At 41.7% G+C, this 18,321-nt stretch overlaps 1 non-coding gene across 1 annotated transcript; it reads left to right on the top strand.

Moving 5' to 3' along the window:
- Positions 1-17,862: 17,862 nt before the first annotated feature.
- LOC112704479 (small nucleolar RNA R71) lies at positions 17,863-17,970 on the top strand. Its single transcript, XR_003155103.1, has one exon. It is a non-coding gene; the product is annotated as a small nucleolar RNA R71 (small nucleolar RNA).
- The last annotated feature ends 351 nt before the right edge of the window (positions 17,971-18,321 follow it).

Here is an 18,321-nt window from a genome sequence, read left to right as displayed (position 1 = left end):
CTCTCTATCTTCTCAGATATGGTAGAGAAATTTCTGGAAGTCTTCATGGATAACTTTTCAGTATATGGAGATTCATTTAGCTCCTGTCTTAATCACCTAACACTTGTCCTGAAAAGATGCCAAGAGACTAACCTGGTTTTAAACTGGGAAAAATGTCACTTTATGGTGACTGAAGGAATTGTCCTTGGGCACAAAATTTCAAGCAAGGGAATAGAGGTGGATAAGGCAAAGGTAGAGGTAATTGAAAAATTACCACCACCTGCCAATGTTAAGGCAATCAGAAGCTTTCTGGGGCATGCAAAATTCTACAGAAGGTTTATAAAGGATTTTTCGAAAATTGCAAAACCTTTGAGTAGCTGCTGACACACCATTTGTGTTTGACACACAGTGTCTGCAGGCATTTGAGACCCTGAAAGCTAAGCTGGTCACAGCACCAGTCATCTCTGCACCAGACTGGACATTGCCATTTGAACTAATGTGTGATGCCAGTGACCATGCCATTGGTGCAGTGTTGGGACAGAGGCATAACAAGCTTCTGCACGTCATTTACTATGTCAGCCGTGTTCTCAATGACGCACAGAAGAACTACACAACCACAGAAAAAGAGTTACTTGCAGTGGTCTATGCCATTGACAAGTTTAGGTCCTATCTAGTAGGATCCAAAGTGGTTGTGTACACTGACCATGCTGCTCTTAAATACTTACTCACAAAGCAGGATTCAAAACCCAGGCTTATAAGATGGGTGTTGCTTCTGCAAGAGTTTGATACAGAAATAAGAGACAGAAAAGGGACAGAGAACCAAGTAGTTGATCATCTGTCCCGAATAGAACCAGTAGCTGGGGCGTCCCTCCCTTCTACTGAGATCTCTGAGACTTTCCCAGATGAGCAACTCTTTGCCATTCAGGAAGCTCCATGGTTTGTAGATATTGCAAATTATAAAGCTGTGAGGTTCATACCCAAAGAGTACAGCTACGTGCAGAGAAAGAAATTAATTTCAGATGCCAAGTACTACCTTTGGGATGAACCATATCTCTTTAAGAGATGTGCTGACGGAGTGATCCGCAGATGTGTACCCAGAGAAGAAGCACAAAGGATCCTATGGCATTGCCATGGATCACAGTATGGAGGACATTTTGGAAGTGAGCGAACAGCCACTAAAGTCCTCCAATGTGGCTTCTACTGGCCTACTCTCTATAAAGATTCCCGAGAGTTTGTGCGTAACTGTGACAGTTGCCAAAGAGCTGGTAACTTGCCTCATGGATACGCCATGCCTCAACAAGGGATATTAGAGATAGAATTGTTTGATGTATGGGGAATTGACTTCATGGGGCCATTCCCACCATCATACTCAAACACTTACATTCTGGTGGCAGTGGACTATGTATCTAAGTGGGTAGAAGCAATTGCTACACCCACTAATGATACCAAGACTGTGCTGAAATTCCTCCAGAAAAACATCTTCAGCAGATTTGGTGTCCCCAGAGTATTAATCAGTGACGGAGGCACTCATTTCTGTAATAGACAGCTATACTCTGCTATGGTTAGATATGGAATTAGCCACAAAGTGGCAACTCCGTATCATCCACAGACAAATGGGCAAGCTGAGGTCTCTAACAGAGAACTAAAAAGAATCCTGGAACGGACTGTAATGGCCCGAAGAAAGGATTGGGCAAAGAGCTTGGATGATGCTCTGTGGGCATACAGAACAGCATTCAAGACTCCTATAGGGACCTCTCCATACCAACTGGTATATGGGAAGGCCTGTCATTTGCCCGTGGAACTGGAACATAAAGCCTACTGGGCAACCAGATTCCTAAACATGGATGCACAGTTGGCTGGTGAAAAAAGATTACTCCAGCTAAATGAGCTAGAGGAGTTCAGACTCAATGCCTTTGAAAATGCAAAAATTTATAAGGAAAAGGCAAAGAAATGGCATGACAAGAAGTTGTCAACCAGAGTCTTTGAGCCAGGACAAAAAGTCCTGCTCTTCAACTCTAGGCTCAGACTGTTTCCAGGAAAACTCAAATCCCGGTGGAGGGGTCCGTATGTGATTACAGGAGTGTCACCATATGGATATGTTGAGCTTCAGGATATTGATTCTGACAAAAAGTTCATTATTAATGGACAGAGAATCAAACATTATCTTGAAGGCAATTTTGAGCAGGAATGCTCAAAACTGAGACTTGAGTGATTCTCAGTGAAAGTCCAGCTAAAGACAGTAAAGAAGCACTTGCTGGGAGGCAACCCAGTCATTAGGAAGTTGTATGAATTGTTCTTACAGAGGCAAGTATCAAAAATGAAGGAATTCACAGAGTTACAGAAGGATTCAGCTCAAAAAGCAGAGAAAAAGAGCTTACTGGCGAAAAAAACGCCAGTAAGGGGCATTTTGGGCGTTAAACGCCAGAATGGGTGCCATTCTGGGCGTTTAACGCCAGGAATGGTGCAATTTTGGGCGTTAAACGCCAGAATGGGCACCATTCTGGGCGTTTAACGCCAGGTGTGCAGCATCCTGGGCGTTCAGAAAAATGCCCAGTGATAAAGGATTTCTGGCGTTTAACGCCAGCCAGGGCACCTGGCTGAGCGTTAAACGCCCAAAAGGGGCACCAAATGGGCGTTAAACGCCAGAATGGGTGCCATTCTGGGCGTTTAACGCCAGAAAGGTGGGGGGACCACAATTTTGTTTTCAACTCAGATTTTTTCAAACTTTCCTTTTCTTTCCCATATTTTTCTACAAAAACACATTTCAATCTCTCATCATTCACTTTCAAATTTTCAAAAATTTAACATCATTCTTCAAATCTTCCAAATCATTCCCAAATTTTGTTCAAAAACTCACCCTTCTTTCAATTTCTTTCCATATCTCCTCAAATCTCCTTTCAAATTTTTCTTTTTTCTCGAAAATCTCTCCCCCCACTCTATAAATAAACGTTTGCCACCCCTCATTCCCACACCACTCGAATTTCCTCTTCCTCTCTCTCTCTTCTTTCCTTTCTTTTGCTTGAGGACAAGCAAACCTCTAAGTTTGGTGTGCTTTTCCGTGATCACTAAGCCAAGATTCATCAAGATCATGGCTCCTAAGGGAAAACAAACCAATTTAAGAGGAAAGAAAGAGACTAATCCAAAGAATCTTTGGAATCAAGAGAAGTTCTTAACCAAAGAACATGAAGACCATTATCACAAAATAATGGGTCTGAGGTCAGTGATCCCGGAAGTTAAATTTGATCTGAAAGAAGATGAATATCCGGGGATCCAAGAGCAAATTCGAAACAGAGGATGGGAAGTTCTGACCAATCCTGAAATAAAGGTTGGAAGGAACATGGTTCAGGAATTCTACTCAAATTTGTGGCTGACAGATAAGCAAAGAATGACTGGAACTACTTACCATACCTACAAAACCATGGTCAGAGGGAAAGTTATGTACTTCCATCTGGACAAAATAAGAGAAATCTTCAAACTACCTCAACTGCAAGATGATCCTGAATCCTTTAATAGGAGGATGGTGAGAGCAGATAAAGGGTTGGATCAGGTTCTAGAGGACATATGCCTCCCTGGAACTAAGTGGATAACCAATTCAAAGGGTGTCCGAAACCAACTCAAGAGGGGAGACCTCAAACCAATTGCAAGAGGTTGGCTAGACTTTATTGGGCGTTCCATATTGCCCACTAGCAACCGTTCTGAGGTCACCATCAAGAGAGCAGTGATGATTCATTGCATTATGCTTGGAAAAGAAGTGGAGGTCCATCATGTGATTGCTTGTGAGATCTACACAATTGCAAATAAGAATTCCACTGAAGCCAAACTGGCTTACCCAAGCTTGATCTCCTTGCTCTGTAAAGAGGCTGGGGTGAAGATGGGAATAGATGAGTTCATACCCATTGAACACCCAATCACCAAGAAGTCAATGGAAGGCCAAATGCAAGACAACTCTATCAAGAGGAGGGCGCAGGAATTCCTCCCTGAATTTCCAAGAATTGACTACTGGACCAGCCTAGAAGCATCTATCACCAAGTTGCAAGAGACTATGGAGCAACTGAAGGAAGAACAGCAGAATCAGAACTGCATGCTCTGCAAATTGCTGAAGGAACAAGAGAAGCAGGGGCGTGAACTCCAAGAGTTGAAACGCCAAAAGCTCTCCTCTCAAGCTGAGGGAGCATCCACTTCTCAAAATCAAGGTTGTTGAGTCCTAACTCTGTGAAAACCTCTATCATTAGGAGCTTATGTTTTTGTGTTTTTTTTTCTTTTGTTTTGTTTTCTATTTTTAATTTTTTTTAGTCTCATCTTATATTTATCTTTGAGTCTTGTTCTTAATTCATGATTAATAAAATTGAAATTTTATGCCTTAAAGATATGAATGTCCTATGAATCCATCACCTCTCTTAAATGAAAAATGCTTTAATCACAAAAGAACAAGAAGTACAGGATTTCGAAATTTATCATTGAAACTAGTTGAATTAGTTTGATGTGGTGACAATACTTTTTGCTTTCTGAATGAATGCTTGAACAGTGCATATGTCTCTTGAATTTGTTGTTTTGAGAATGTTAAAAATTGTTGGCTCTTGAAAGAATGAGGAAAAAGAGAACTGTTATTGAGGATCTAAAAATCATTAGAGTGATTCTTGAAGCAAGAAAAAGCAGTGGATACAAAAAAAAATTCGAAAAAAAAAAAGAAAAGAGAAGGAGAAAAGAAAAAGAAATAGAAAGAAATAAAGTTGTGATCCAAGGCAACAAGAGTGTGCTTAAGAACCCTGGACACCTCTAATTGGGGACTTTAGCAAAGCTGAGTCACAATCTGAAAAGGTTCACCCAATTATGTGTCTGTGGCATGTATGTATCCGGTGGTAATACTGGAAGACAGAGTGCTTTGGGCCACAGCCAAGACTCATACACTAGCTATGTTCAAGAATCATTATGCTCAACTAAGAGAATCAATAACACTATCTGAGTTCTGAGTTCTTATAGATGCCAATCATTCTGAACTTCAAGGGATAGAGTGAGATGCCAAAACTGTTCGGAGGCAAAAAGCTACTAGTCCCGCTCATCTAATTGGAGCTATGTTTCCTTGATAATTTGGAATCTATAGTATATTCTCTTCTTTTTATCCTATTTTAATTTTCAGTTGCTTGGGGACAAGCAACAATTTAAGTTTGGTGTTGTGATGAGCGGATAATTTGTATGCTTTTTGGCATTATTTTTAGTATGTTTTTAGTATAATTTAGTTAGTTTTTAGTATATTTTTATTAGTTTTTAGTTAAAATTCACTTTTCTGGACTTTACTATGAGTTTTTGTGTTTTTCTGTGATTTCAGGTATTTTCTGGCTGAAATTGAGGGTCTTGAGCAAAAATCTGATTCCGAGACCAAAAAGGACTGCAGATGCTGTTGGATTCTGACCTCCCTGCACTCGAAGTGGATTTTCTGGAGCTACAGAAGCCCAATTGGCGCGCTCTCAACGGCATTGGAAAGTAGACTTCCTGGGCTTTCCAGCAATATATGATAGTCCATACTTTACTCAAGATTTGATGGCCCAAACCGGCGCTCAAAGTCACCCTCAGAAATTCCAGCGTTAAACGCCGGAACTGGCATAAAACTTGGAGTTAAACGCCCAAACTGGCATGAAAGCTGGCGTTTAACTCCAGAAAAGGTCTCTACACGAAAATGCTTCAATGCTCAGCCCAAGCACACACCAAGTGGACCCAGAAGTGGATTTTTACGTCATTTACTCATTTCTGTACACCCTAGGTTACTAGTTTACTATTAATAGGATCTTTTGACATTGTATCTGTACCTCATGACACTTTACACTTTTTCTTTGTATACTTTCCACGGCATGAGTCTCTAAACCCCATGGTTGGGGGTGAGGAGCTCTGCTGTGTCTTGATGGATTAATGCAATTACTACTGTTTCTCATTCAATCATGCTTGCTTCCATTCTAAGATAATACTTGTTCTTAACCCGGATGAATGTGATGATCCGTGACAATCATCATCATTCTCAACTATGAACGTGTGCCTGACAACCACCTCCGTTCTACCTTAGATTAAGTAGTTATCTCTTGGATTCTTTAACTGGAATCTTCGTGGTATAAGCTAGAACTGATGGCGGCATTCAAGAGAATCCGGAAGGTCTAAACCTTGTCTGTGGTATTCTGAGTAGGATTCAATGATTGGATGACTGTGACGTGCTTCAAACTCCTAGCAGGCGGGGTGTTAGTGACAGACGCAAAAGAATCACTGGATTCTATTCCGGCCTGGCCGAGAACCGACAGCTGAATTCCGCATGCTGTGACAGAGCATTAGCAATCGTTTTCACTGAGAAGATGGGAGGTAGCCATTGACAACGGTGAAACCCTACATACAGCTTGCCATGGAAGGAGCCTTGCGTGTTTGAAGAAGAAGACAGTAGGAAAGCAGAAATTCAGAAGATGGAGCATCTCCAAAACCTCAACCTATTCTCCATTACTGCAAAACAAGTAATCATTTCATGTTCTTTTGTTCTTTTTCACAATCAATCCTGATAATTTCTAATATCCTGACTAAGATTTACAAGATAACCATAGCTTGCTTCAAGCCGACAATCTCCGTGGGATCGACCCTTGCTCACGCAAGGTATTACTTGGACAACCCAGTGCACTTGCTGGTTAGTTGTGCGGAGTTGCAAAAGTGTGATTGCAATTTCGTGCACCAGGAGGCCACAACCAAACTCTAAGTTTGGTGTTGAACCCCCACATTCAAACTCTAAGTTTGGTGTTGGGAGGTTCCAACATAGCTCTGAGCATTTCTGAGGCTCTATAAGAGTCCTCTGTCAAGCTAATGACATTAAAGAAGCGCTTGTTGGGAGGCAACCCAATGTTTTATAATTAACTATTTTCTTTTGTTATTTTATATTTTTTGTAGGTTGATGATCATAAGAAGTCACAAAATCAATGAAAAAAGCAAAAACAGAATGAAAAATAGGAAGAAAAATAGCACACCCTGGAGGACGCACCTACTGGCGTTTAAACGCCAGTGAGGCTAGCTGTTGGGCGTTTAACGCCCAGTCTGGCACCATTCTGGGCGTTTAACGCCAGAAAGGGGCACCAGACTGGCGTTAAACGCCAGAAAAGGGCAAGAAGCTGGCGTTAAACGCCAGAAATGGGCACCAGCCCGGCGTTTAACGCCAGAATTGGCACAAATCGAGATTTTGCTTGCCATTTGGTGCAGGGATGACTTTTCCTTGACACCTCAGGATCTGTGGACCCCACAGGACCCCCACCTACCCCACCACTCTCTCTCTTCTTCACCCATTCACCAATCACCTCAACACCTCTTCCCCAAAAACCCTTCACCTATCAAATCCCATCTTTCTCTTCACCACTCACATCCATCCTTCATAAAACCCCACCTACCTCACCATTCAAATTCAAACCACTTTCCCACCCAAACCCACCCTCAAATGACCGAACCCTACCCTTCCCCCTCTCCTATATAAACCCTCCTTCACTCCTTCCTTTCCACACAACCTAAACACTACTTCTTCCCCTTCTTGGCCGAAAACAAAAGCCATTCCCATCTCCTTCATTTCTTCTTTTTCTACTCTCTTCTTTCTTCTTTTGCTCGAGGACGAGCAAACATTTTAAGTTTGGTGTGGTAAAAGCATTGCTTTTTGTTTTTCCATAACCATTTATGGCATCCAAGGCCGGAGAAACCTCTAGAAAGAGGAAAGGGAAGGCAAAAGCTTCCACCTCCGAGTCATAAGAGATGGAGAGATTCATCTCAAGGGTGCATCAAGACCACTTCTATGAAGTTGTGGCCTTGAAGAAGGTGATCCCCGAGGTCCCTTTTTCACTCAAAAAGAGTGAATATCCGGAGATCCGACATGAGATCCGAAGAAGAGGATGGAGCACACAAGAGACCCCACTCATCATGAGATCCCTGAGATACCTCAAGGGATGCACTTTCCTCCATAAAACTATTGGGAGCAACTAAACACCTCCCTAGGAGAATTGAGTTCCAACATGGGACAACTAAGGGTGGAGCACCAAGAACACTCCATCATCCTCCATGAAATTAGAGAAGATCAAAGAATCATGAAAGAGGAGCAAAAAAGACAAGGAAGAGACATTGAGGATCTCAAGCACTCCATAGGGTCTTCAAGAGGAAGAAAGAGCCGCCATCACTAAGGTGGACCCGTTCCTTGATTTCCTTGTTCTTTATTCTTCTGTTTTTCGAATTTCATGCTTATGTTTATCTATGTTTGTGTCTTGTGATCATTAGTGTCTTAGTGTCTATGCCTTAAAGTTATGAATGTCCTATGAATCCATCACCTCTCTTAAATAAAAACGTGCTTAATTGAAAAAGAAAAAGAATTGCATGAATTTTGAATTTTATAACAGTTTAATTATTTTGATGTGGTGGCATTACTTTTGTCTTTTGAATGTATGCTTAAACAGTGCATATGTATCTTGAATTTGTGGTTCATGAATGTTGGCTCTTGAAAGAATGATGAAAAAGGAGACATGTTACTGAGGATCTGAAAAATCATAAAAATGATTCTTGAAGCAAGAAAAAGCAATGAAAAAAAATCGAAAAAAAAATAGAGAAAAGGGGAGAAAAAGAAAGAAAAAGAAATAAAGTTGTGATCCAAGGCAAAAAGAGTGTGCTTAAGAACCCTGGACACCTCTAATTGGGGACTCTAGCAAAGCTGAGTCACAATCTGAAAAGGTTCACCCAATTATGTGTCTGTGGCATGTATGTATCCGGTGGTAATACTGGAAGACAGAGTGCTTTGGGCCACAGCCAAGACTCAATAAGTAGCTTTGTTCAAGAATCATCATACTCTACTAGGAGAATCAATAACACTATCTGGATTCTAAGTTCCTAAAGAAGCCAATCATTCTGAATTTCCAAAGGATAGAGTGAGATGCCAAAACTATTCAGAGGCAAAAAGCTAAAAGCCCCGCTCATCTAATTAATACTGATCTTCATAGATGTTTTTGGAATTCATTGCATATTCTCTTCTTTTTATCTTAGTTGATTTTCAGTTGCTTGAGGACAAGCAACAATTTAAGTTTGGTCTTGTGATGAGCGGATAATTTGTACGCTTTTTTGCATTGTTTTTAGTATGTTTTTAGTATGATCTAGTTAGTTTTTAGTATATTTTTATTAGTTTTTAGTTAAAATTCACTTTTCTGGACTTTACTATGAGTTTGTGTGTTTTTCTGTGATTTCAGGTATTTTCTGGCTGAAATTGAGGGACCTGAGCAAAAATCTGATTCAGAGACTGAAAAGGACTACAGATGCTGTTGGATTCTGACCTCCCTGCACTCGAAGCGGATTTTCTGGAGCTACAGAAGCCCAATTGGCGCGCTCTCAACGGCGTTGGAAAGTAGACATCCTAGGATTTCCAGCAATATATGATAGTCCATACTTTGCCCAAGATTTGATGGCCCAAACCGGCGTTTAAAGTCACCCTCAGAAATCCCAGCGTTAAACGCTGGAACTGGCACCAAAATGGGAGTTAAACACCCAAACTGGCATAAAAGCTGGCGTTTAACTCCAAGAGAGGTCTCTGCATGAAAATGCTTCATTGCTCAGCCCAAGCACACACCAAGTGGGCCCGGAAGTGGATTTTTATGTCATTTACTAATTTCTGTAAACCTTAGGCTACTAGTTTTCTATAAGTAGGACCTTTTACTGTTGTATTGAGACATCGAGGGGTAGCTATCTTCATTGTTATGCTATCTTAGATCATTGGGAGGCTGGCCTCATGGCCATGCCTAGACCTTGTTCTTATGTATTTTCAACGGTGGAGTTTCTACACACCATAGATTAAGGTGTGGAGCTCTGCTGTACCTCGAGTATTAATGCAATTACTATTGTTCTTCCATTCAATTCCGCTTGTTCTTGTTCTAAGATATCATTTGTTCTTCAACTTGATGAATGTGATGATCCGTGACACTCATCATCATTCTCACTTATGAACGTGTGACTGACAACCACCTCCGTTCTACCTTCGATTGGGTGAATATCTCTTGGATTCCTGATTGCACGATGCATGGTTGATCGCCTGACAACCGAGTGCTCGCCTGACAACCGAGCCAACCATTCCGTGAGATCAGAGTCTTCGTGGTATAGGCTAGAACTGATGGCGGCATTCAAGAGAATCCGGAAGGTCTAACCTTGTCTGTGGTATTCTGAGTAGGATTCGATGATTGAATGACTGTGACGTGCTTCAAACTCCTAGCAGGCGGGGCGTTAGTGACAGACGCAAAAGAATCGCTGGATTCTATTCCGGCCTGACCGAGAACCGACAGATGATTAGCCATGCTGTGACAGAGCATAGGAACATTTTCACTGAGAGGATGGGAGGTAGCCACTGACAACGGTGAAACCCTTGCATAAGCTTGCCATGGAAAGGAGTAAGAAGGATTGGATGAAGACAGTAGGAAAGCAGAGAGACGGAAGGGAAGGCATCTTCATGCGCTTATCTGAAGTTCCTACCAATGAATTACATAAGTACCTCTATCTTTATCTTTATGTTTTTATGCGTTCATCACCATATCCATTTGAGTTTGCCTGACTAAGATTTACAAGATGACCATAGCTTGCTTTATACCAACAATCTCTGTGGGATCGACCCTTACTTGCGTAAGGTTTATTACTTGGACGACCCAGTACACTTGCTGGTTAGTTGTGCGAAGTTGTGTTTATGCCATGGTATTGAACACCAAGTTTTTGGATTCATTACCGGGGATTATTTGAGTTGTGAAAAGTATTGATCACAATTTCGTGCACCAAGCTCCCAGGGTCTTTGAGTTTTGGTGGGAGACCCTTGATAAACCCCATTTGTAGGGTTTATCTTGTGCTTGATTTAAGGGATTTTATGACCTTTTACCCACATTTATTCAATGAAATAGCATGGTTTTGTATATTCTCCTTTAATTGTGCTTAAGAGTGAAAACATGCTTTTTAGGACTTAAAATAGCTAAATCTAATTCTCCTTGATTCCATTAGATGCCTTGATATGTTTGTTAAGTGATTTAAGGTTTAGGAGGCAAAGATTGGATCAAGGGAATGAAGAAAGAAGCATGAAAAGTTGGAGAACTCATGAAGAAATGAAAGAACCGGAAAGCTGTCAAGCCGACCTCTTCACACTTAAACGACCATAACTTGAGCCATTGAGGTCCAAATGGTGCAGTTCCAGTTGGGTTAGAAAGCTAACATCCGGGGCTTCGAAACGATATAAGATTTATCATAGTTGCTACACGTATGGTGGTGCGCACGCGCATAGTACGCGCACGCGCCGTTGCTGCCACCTGGTTCACTTAAAGCAAAACGTGGCCAGCGATTTTAGAAGCCTTGTGGGCCCAATCCAACTCATTTCTGATGCTATTTAAGCCAAAGATTGAAGGGGGAATGAGGATACTTTCATACTTTTAATCATTAGTCATAGTTTAGTTTTAGAAGTAGTTTCTAGAGAGAGAAGCTCTCACTTCCCTCTAGAATTAGGATTAGGATTAGGATTAGTTCTTAGATCTAGGTTTTAATCTTTGCTTTCTTCTACTTCTACCTTTCAATTCTTTGTTGTTACTGGTGCACGAAATTGTGATCAATACTTTTCACAACTCAAATAATCCCCGGTAATGAATCCAAAAACTTGGTGTTCAATACCATGGCATAAACACAACTTCGCACAACTAACCAGCAAGTGTACTGGGTCGTCCAAGTAATAAACCTTACGCGAGTAAGGGTCGATCCCACAGAGATTGTTGGTATGAAGCAAGCTATGGTCATCTTGTAAATCTTAGTCAGGCAAACTCAAATGGATATGGTGATGAATGCATAAAAACATAAAGATAAAGATAGAGGTACTTATGTAATTCATTGGTAGGAACTTCAGATAAGCGCATGAAGATGCCTTCCCTTCCGTCTCTCTGCTTTCCTACTGTCTTCATCCAATCCTTCTTACTCCTTTCCATGGCAAGCTTATGCAAGGGTTTCACCGTTGTCAGTGGCTACCTCCCATCCTCTCAGTGAAAATGTTCCTATGCTCTGTCACAGCATGGCTAATCATCTGTCGGTTCTCGGTCAGGCCGGAATAGAATCCAGCGATTCTTTTGCGTCTGTCACTAACGCCCCGCCTGCTAGGAGTTTGAAGCACGTCACAGTCATTCAATCATCGAATCCTACTCAGAATACCACAGACAAGGTTAGACCTTCCGGATTCTCTTGAATGCCGCCATCAGTTCTAGCCTATACCACGAAGACTCTGATCTCACGGAATGGTTGGCTCGGTTGTCAGGCGAGCGCTCGGTTGTCAGGCGATCAACCATGCATCGTGCAATCAGGAATCCAAGAGATATTCACCCAATCGAAGGTAGAACGGAGGTGGTTGTCAGTCACACGTTCATAGGTGAGAATGATGATGAGTGTCACGGATCATCACATTCATCAAGTTGAAGAACAAGTGATATCTTAGAACAAGAACAAGCGGAATTGAATGGAAGAACAATAGTAATTGCATTAATACTCGAGGTACAGCAGAGCTCCACACCTTAATCTATGGTGTGTAGAAACTCCACCGTTGAAAATACATAAGAACAAGGTCTAGGCATGGCCATGAGGCCAGCCTCCCAATGATCTAAGATAGCATAACAATGAAGATAGCTACCCCTCGATGTCTCAATACAATAGTAAAAGGTCCTACTTATAGAAAACTAGTAGCCTAAGGTTTACAGAAATGAGTAAATGACATAAAAATCCACTTCTGGGCCCACTTGGTGTGTGCTTGGGCTGAGCAATGAAGAATTTTCGTGCAGAGACCTCTCTTGGAGTTAAACGCCAGCTTTTATGCCAGTTTGGGCGTTTAACTCCCATTTTGGTGCCAGTTCCAGCGTTTAACGCTGGGATTTCTGAGGGTGACCTTGAACGCCGATTTGGACCATCAAATCTTGGGCAAAGTATGGACTATCATATATTGCTGGAAAGCCCAGGATGTCTACTTTCCAACGCCGTTGAGAGAGCGCCAATTGGGCTTCTGTAGCTCCAGAAAATCCGCTTCGAGTGCAGGGAGGTCAGAATCCAATAGCATCTGCAGTCCTTTTCAGTCTCTGAATCAGATTTTTGCTCAGGTCCCTCAATTTCAGCCAGAAAATACCTGAAATCACAGAAAAACACACAAACTCATAGTAAAGTCCAGAAAAGTGAATTTTAACTAAAAACTAATAAAAATATACTAAAAACTAACTAGATCATACTAAAAACATACTAAAAACAATGCCAAAAAGCGTACAAATTATCCGCTCATCACAACACCAAACTTAAATTGTTGCTTGTCCTCAAGCAACTGAAAATCAACTAAGATAAAAAGAAGAGAATATGCAATGAATTCCAAAAACATCTATGAAGATCAGTATTAATTAGAAGAGCGGGGCTTTTAGCTTTTTGCCTCTGAATAGTTTTGGCATCTCACTCTATCCTTTGAAATTCAGAATGATTGGCTTCTTTAGGAACTTAGAATCCAGATAGTGTTATTGATTCTCCTAGTAGAGTATGATGATTCTTGAACAAAGCTACTTATTGAGTCTTGGCTGTGGCCCAAAGCACTCTGTCTTCCAGTATTACCACCGGATACATACATGCCACAGACACATAATTGGGTGAACCTTTTCAGATTGTGACTCAGCTTTGCTAGAGTCCCCAATTAGAGGTGTCCAGGGTTCTTAAGCACACTCTTTTTGCCTTGGATCACAATTTTATTTCTTTTTCTTTCTTTTTTTTCCCTTTTCTCTATTTTTTTTCGATTTATTTTTTTCATTGCTTTTTCTTGCTTCAAGAATCATTTTTATGATTTTTCAGATCCTCAGTAACATGTCTCCTTTTTCATCATTCTTTCAAGAGCCAACATTCATGAACCACAAATTCAAGATACATATGCACTGTTTAAGCATACATTCAGAAGACAAAAGTAATGCCACCACATCAAAATAATTAAACTGTTATAAAATTCAAAATTCATGCAATTCTTTTTCTTTTTCAATTAAGCACGTTTTTATTTAAGAGAGGTGATGGATTCATAAGACATTCATAACTTTAAGGCATAGACACTAAGACACTAATGATCACAAGACACAAACATAGATAAACATAAGCATGAAATTCGAAAAACAGAAGAATAAAGAACAAGGAAATCAAGGAACGGGTCCACCTTAGTGATGGCGGCTCTTTCTTCCTCTTGAAGACCCTATGGAGTGCTTGAGCTCCTCAATGTCTCTTCCTTGTCTTTTTGCTCCTCTTTCATGATTCTTTGATCTTCTCTAATTTCATGGAGGATGATGGAGTGTTCTTGGTGCTCCACCCTTAGTTGTCCCATGTTGGAACTCAATTCTCCTAGGGAGGTGTGTAGTTGCTCCCAATAGTTTTGTGGAGGAAAGTGCATCCCTTGAGGTATCTCAGGGATCTCATGATGAGTGGGGTCTCTTGTGTGCTCCATCCTCTTCTTAGTGATGGGCTTGTCCTCATCAATAGGGATGTCTCCCTCTATGTCAACTCCAACTGAATAACAGAGGTGACAAATGAGACGAGGGAAGGCTAACCTTGCCAAGGTAGAGGACTTGTCCGCCACCTTATAGAGCTCTTGAGCTATAACCTCATGAACTTCTATTCCTTCTCCAATCATGATGCTATGAATCATGATAGCCCGGTCTATGGTAACTTCGGACCGGTTGCTAGTGGGAATGATTGAGCGTTGGATAAACTCCAACCATCCTCTAGCCACGGGTTTGAGGTCATGCCTTCTCAATTGAACCGGCTTCCCTCTTGAATCTCTCTTCCATTGGGTGCCCTCTTCACATATGATTGTGAGGACTTGGTCCAACCTTTGATCAAAGTTGACCCTTCTAGTGTAAGGGTGTTCATCTCCTTGCATCATGGGCAAATTGAATGCCAACCTTACACTTTCCGGACTAAAATCCAAGTATTTCCCCCGAACCAAAGTAAGATAATTCTTTGGATCCGGGTTCACACTTTGATCATGGTTCTTGGTGATCCATGCATTGGCATAGAACTCTTGAACCATCAAGATTCTGACTTGTTGAATGGGGTTGGTAAGAACTTCCCAACCTCTTCTTCGGATCTCATGTTGGATCTCCGGATGTTCACCCTTTTTGAGTGAAAAAGGGACCTCGGGGATCACCTTCTTCAAGGCCACAACTTCATAGAAGTGGTCTTGATGCACCCTTGAGATGAATCTCTCCATCTCCCATGACTCGGAGGTGGAAGCTTTTGCCTTCCCTTTCCTCTTTCTAGAGGTTTCTCCGGCCTTGGATGCCATAAATGGTTATGGAAAAACAAAAAGCAATGCTTTTACCACACCAAACTTAAAATGTTTGCTCGTCCTCGAGCAAAAGAAGAAAGAAGAGAGGAGAAGAAGAAGAAATGAGGAGAAAGGGAATGGCTTTGTGTTTGGCCAAAGGGGGGAGAAATGGTGTTTAGATTGTGTGGAAAGGAAGGAGTGAAGGAGGGTTTATATAGGAGAGGGGGAAGGGTAGGGTTCGGTCATTTGAGGGTGGGTTTGGGTGGGAAAGTGGTTTGAATTTGAATGGTGAGGTAGGTGGGGTTTTATGAAGGATGGATGTGAGTGGTGAAGAGAAAGATGGGATTTGATAGGTGAAGGGTTTTTGGGGAAGAGGTGTTGAGGTGATTGGTGAATGGGTGAAGAAGAGAGAGAGTGGTGGGGTAGGTGGGGGTCCTGTGGGGTCCACAGATCCTGAGGTGTCAAGGAAAAGTCATCCCTGCACCAAATGGCAAGCAAAATCTTGATTTGTGCCAATTCTGGCGTTAAACGCCGGGCTGGTGCCCATTTCTGGCGTTTAACGCCAGCTTCTTGCCCTTTTCTGGAGTTTAACGCCAGTCTGGTGCCCCTTTCTGGCGTTAAACGCCCAGAATGGTGCCAGACTGGGCGTTAAACGCCCAACAGCTAGCCTCACTGGCGTTTAAACGCCAGTAGGTGCGTTCTCCAGGGGGTGCTATTTTTCTTCCTGTTTTTCATTCTGTTTTTGCTTTTTTCATTGATTTTGTGACTTTTTATGATCATCAACCTACAAAAAATATAAAATAACAAAAGAAAATAGTTAATTATAAAACATTGGGTTGCCTCCCAACAAGCACTTCTTTAATGTCATTAGCTTGACAGAGGACTCTTATGGAGCCTCAGAAATGCTCAGAGCTATGTTGGAACCTCCCAACACCAAACTTAGAGTTTGAATGTGGGGGTTCAACACCAAACTTAGAGTTTGGTTGTGGCCTCCCAACACCAAACTTAGAGTTTGACTGTGGGGGCTCTGTTTGGCTCTGTTTTGAGAGAAGCTCTTCATGCTTCCTCTCCATGATGACAGAGGGATATCCTTGGGCCTTAAACACCAAGGATTCTTCATTCACTTGAATGATCAACTCTCCTCTATCAATATCAATCACAGCCCTTGTTGTGGCTAGGAAGGGTCTGCCAAGGATGATGGATTCATCCATGCACTTCCCAGTCTCTAGGACTATGAAATCAGTAGGGATGTAATGGTCTTCAACTTTAACCAGAACATCCTCTACAAGTCCATGTGCTTGTTTTCTTGAGTTGTCTGCCATCTCTAGTGAGATTTTTACAGCTTGTACCTCAGAGATCCCTAACTTCTCCATTACAGAGAGAGGCATGAGGTTTACACTTGACCCTAAGTCACACAAGGCCTTCTTGAAGGTCATGGTGCCTATGGTACAAGGTATTGAAAACTTCCCAGGATCCTGTCTCTTTTGAGGCAGTTTCTGCCTAGACAAGTCATCCAGTTCCTTGGTGAGCAAAGGGGATTCATCCTCCCAAGTCTCATTTCCAAATAACTTGTCATTTAGCTTCATGATTGCTCCAAGGTATTTAGCAACTTGCTCTTCAGTGACATACTCATCCTCTTCAGAGGAAGAATACTCATCAGAGCTCATGAATGGCAGAAGTAAGTCCAATGGAATCTCTATGGTCTCAGTTTGAGCCTCAGATTCCCATGGTTCCTCATTGGAGGCCAGTGGACGTCCAGTGAGGCCTTCCTCAGTGGCGTTCACTGCCTCTCCTTCCTCCCAAAATTCGGCCATGTTGATGGCCTTGCACTCTCCTTTTGGATTTTCTTCTGTATTGCTTGGGAGAGTACTAGGAGGGAGTTCATTAATTTTCTTGCTCAGCTGACCCACTTGTGCCTCCAAATTTCTAATGGAGGATCTTGTTTCAGTCATGAAACTTTGAGTGATTTTGATCAGATCAGAGACCATGGTTGCTAAGTCAGAGTTATTCTACTTAGAACTCTCTGTCTGTTGCTGAGAAGATGATGGAAAAGGCTTGCTATTGCTAAACCTGTTTCTTCCACCATTATTGTTGTTGAAACCTTGTTGGGGTCCCTGTTGATCCTTCCATGAAAAATTTGGATGATTTCTCCATGAAGGATTATAGGTGTTTCCATAGGGTTCTCCCATGTAATTCACCTCTTCCATTGAAGGGTTCTCAGGATCATAAGCTTCTTCCTCAGATGAAGCCTCCTTAGTACTGCTTGGTGCATTTTGCATTCCAGACAGACTTTGAGAAATCATATTGACTTGTTGAGTCAATATTTTATTCTGAGCCCATATGGCATTCAGAGTGTCAATCTCAAGAATTCCTTTCTTCTGACTAGTCCCATTGTTCACAGGATTTCTTTCAGAGGTGTACATGAATTGGTTATTTGTAACCATTTCAATCAGTTCTTGAGCTTCAGTAGGCGTCTTCTTCAGATGAAGAGATCCTCCTGCAGAGCTATCCAAAGACATCTTGGATAGTTCAGAGAGACCATCATAGAAAATACCTATGATGCTCCATTCAGAAAGCATATCAGAAGGACACTTTCTGATTAATTGTTTGTATCTTTCCCAAGCTTCATAGAGGGATTCTCCTTCCTTCTGTCTGAAGGTTTGGACTTCCACTCTAAGCTTACTCAATTTTTGAGGTGGAAAGAACTTTGCCAAGAAGGCATTGACTAGCTTTTCCCAAGAGTCCAGGCTTTCTTTAGGTTGAGAGTCCAACCTTGTTCTAGCTCTGTCTCTTACAGCAAAAGGGAATAGCATAAGTCTGTAGACCTCAGGGTCAACCCCATTAGTCTTGACAGTGTCACAGATTTGCAAGAACTCAGCTAAGAACTGATGAGGATCTTCCAATGGAAGTCCATGGAACTTGCAATTCTGTTGCATTAGAGAAACTAATTGAGGCTTAAGCTCAAAGTTGTTTGCTCCAATGGCAGGGATAGAGATGCTTCTCCCATAGAAATCGAGAGTAGGTGCAGTAAA

This window comes from Arachis hypogaea, chromosome 7, assembly GCF_003086295.3.
Source record: "Arachis hypogaea cultivar Tifrunner chromosome 7, arahy.Tifrunner.gnm2.J5K5, whole genome shotgun sequence".
Classification (NCBI taxonomy): domain Eukaryota; kingdom Viridiplantae; phylum Streptophyta; class Magnoliopsida; order Fabales; family Fabaceae; genus Arachis; species Arachis hypogaea.
Note: the sequence above shows the minus strand (reverse complement) of the source record. Positions and strands in the feature narration are given on the sequence as shown.